Source organism: Perognathus longimembris, chromosome 28, assembly GCF_023159225.1.
Source record: "Perognathus longimembris pacificus isolate PPM17 chromosome 28, ASM2315922v1, whole genome shotgun sequence".
NCBI lineage: Eukaryota > Metazoa > Chordata > Mammalia > Rodentia > Heteromyidae > Perognathus > Perognathus longimembris.
In genome coordinates this window covers 29,411,747-29,414,967 of record NC_063188.1, presented here as the reverse complement: position 1 = coordinate 29,414,967, position 3,221 = coordinate 29,411,747, and the positions used below count along the sequence as shown (strand labels likewise).

At 38.8% G+C, this 3,221-nt stretch overlaps 1 pseudogene; it reads left to right on the top strand.

Annotated features, from left to right (window-relative positions):
* The first annotated feature begins 619 nt into the window (after nucleotides 1-619).
* Nucleotides 620-1,531, top strand: LOC125343565 (annotated as a pseudogene).
* The last annotated feature ends 1,690 nt before the right edge of the window (nucleotides 1,532-3,221 follow it).

Genomic DNA, 3,221 nt, shown 5'->3' with positions numbered 1-3,221 from the left:
TTCCTTTGAGGATTTGTTTTGAGGAACTTAATTTTTAAGTTCTAAGTATATTTTAGATATGAGGACCCTGTCGTATGGACAGTGAAGATTTATCTTGCAAGCTATATTCTTTGCCATGCAAAAGCTCTGCAATTTGATGCAATCCCATTTGTCCAATCTTCCTTTGATTTGCTGTGTTTCTGGACCTTTATAAAGAAATCTTCCACCTGTGCTAAGGAGCCCTAGTGTTTCTCTTATTCCTTCCTAGTCAGAGTAGTAAGGCATGGGGCAAATATAAAGAGGATCCAAATAGGGAAAAGTGAAGTAAAACTCTCTCTTTTCAGATGACATGATCCTGTACTTAAAGAATCCCATAGCCTCTACTCCTAAGTTACCTGAGCTAATACAAAACTTTGGCAAAGCAGCAGGATATAAAATAAATCCTCAAAAATCAAGGGCTTTTCTGTATGCAAACAATGTGAACAGTGAGGCTGAAATCAGGAAAGCAACTCCTTGTTTCAATAACTTCAAAAAATACTTAGGACTCTTCTGGCACCATTTTAAATCTAGCTACATACAATGCTCCTCCTCCGCCGCCGCCATTCGGACTAAGCACCAGCACCCTTCGACAAACCATCCTGCCACCTTGGAGGACATGAACGAGTATAGCAACATAGAGGAATTCGCAGAGGGATCCAAACTTAATGTGAGCAAGAATCAGCAGGATGATGGTAAAATGTTTATTGGAGGCTTGAGCTGGGATATGAGCAAGAAAGATCTGACAGAGTAGTTGTCTCGATTTGGGGAAGTTGTAGACAGCACAATTGAAATAGATCCAGTCACTGGAAGATCAAGAGGATTTGTACTTTCCAAAGATGCTGCTAGTGTTGATAAGGTTTTGGAACTGAAAGAACACAAACTGGATGGCAAATTGATAGATCCTAAAAGGGCCAAAGTTTTAAAAGGCAAAGAACCCCCTAAAAAGGTTTTTGTAGGTGGACTGAGCCCAGATACTTCTGAAGAACAAATTAAATAATATTTTGGAGCTTTTGGAGAGATCAAAAATATTGAACTTCCCATGGATACAAAAACAAATGAGAGAAGAGGGTTTTGTTTTATCACGTATACAGATGAGGAGCCAGTAAAGAATTTGGTAGAAAGCAGATACCATCAAATTGGTTCATCAAATTGGAAGTGTGAGATCAAAGTTGCACAATCCAAAGAGGTATATAGGCAGCAACAGCAACAACAGAAAGGAGGAAGAGGTGCCACAGCGGAAGGAAGAGGTAGTACTAGGGGTCGTGGCTAAGGTCAGTGCCAAAACTGGAACCAAGGATTTAATAACTATTATGATCAAGGATATGGAAATTACAATAGTTTCTATGGTGGTGATCAAAACTATAGTGGCTATGGTGGATATGATTATATTGGATATAACTATGGGAACTATGGATATGGACAGGGATATGCAGACTACAGTGGTCACCAGAGCACTTATGGCAAGGCATCCCAAGGAGGTGGAAATCACCAAAATAATTACCAGCCATACTAAAGAAGAGCGTTAGAGAAAGCAGGAGATGCTAAAGAAACCCATCTTACAGAACTACATTGAAGATTTGGTCTTCTGTTGATTTGATTATTTTGCAAAGACTTTCTAGTGTATAAGACACAATTGTGTCCAACTGTATATAACTGCCAGTTAGTTTTCTTTGTTTTTGCTTTGTCCTTTGTTATGTGTTATGACTCAATGTGGATTTGTTTATACAAACTTTTATTTGTACAATTTCATGTTAAACTTCAAATAAATGCTTCCTTATGTGATTATTTCTGCATCAGGTACTACATAGCACTGTAAATTTTTTTTAATTTTTATTATCAAACTTATGTACAGAGAGGTTACAGTTTCATATGTTAGGCATTGGATACATTTCTTGTACTATTTGTTACCTCGTCCCTCATTCCCCCATCCCCCCTGTAAAAAAATTTAAAGAAGCAATACTTAAGGCAGTTTATTTTGTAGGAAGCTGGTCCATAGGAAGGAACTGCGGTCCTTTATAAATAGCCAGCCACAGTGTAAGTATATTCTCTGCTTGTCAGGCTTGATTTTCCTGCTAACGAAGAGTCAAATAATGTTCTTTTCCTCTCTGGTTATCTAAGACTATCTTCAAAACTTAAGTCATAGTATTGTGGGTACAAGTTTTGCAGTAGAGTTTTGGGTTTGTATTCTTAAAGAGAAAGACTTGAGGGCTGGGGATATAGCCTAGTGGCAAGAGTGCCTGCCTCGGATACAAGAGGCCCTAGGTTCAATTCCCCAGCACCACATATGCAGAAAATGGCCAGAAGCGGCGCTGTGGCTCAAGTGGCAGAGTGCTAGCCTTGAGCGGGAAGAAGCCAGGGACAGTGCTCAGGCCCTGAGTCCAAGGCCCAGGACTGGCCAAAAAAAAAAAAAAAAAAAAAAAAGAGAAAGACTTGAGCTGAGGATGTAGCTGAGTGCCTAGCAGTCCCTAAAAACAATTTTTAGCAGCATAACTTGCTCATAATTCTCTGGCAAACCATGTATAACTTCCTAATTGCTTTGGGTAATCTGGTCTGCTAGGAAAAAAAATTGGTTAGGCAACACCACGACTTTAGTTCTTTTAATTATGAAAGAAGTCTCCAGATAACCTTGAGGAACGAGCACAACAAAGCAGGTAGGAACCAGATACATAAGAAATTGTCCACTATAGTTTCATCAACAGATTAAGATTTGGGTTTCTGTTTAGTTGTCTTCTGTTGATAGGTCACAGCCACCGGCAGTTGAACAAGATGTTTCCAGGTGGGCATTTTGAGGAGTTTATTAGCTTGTGTTGAGTTCTTAAGGAAGGTTAACACTAGTAGGTCTCACAGTGCATTTGATGCATGAATTAATAAGCATTTCTATATTCAGACATAGGAAGGAATAGTGGGGAAAAATGCTTAAGTCTTGGGTTTGTTAATGGGAGGTTAAATGTGATTGAATGTCATGACAGCGTCTGGTGCATCAAAAGTTTTAGGTTTTAAAGGAAATTTGGCTGATAAATTTTGAGTTTATTCAGTATGGTTGGATTTGGGGTTTTCCATGTTCCCACATAGGCTGCTAGTATTGACATGTTTACACAGAGAAAAGGTGATCTTAAATTACACAGCTAGAAGTAGTTTATGCTGATACCTGCTTTTTTTCTAAATCCCTGCAACTTGGTTCTGATGATATTTGTATTTGTTGG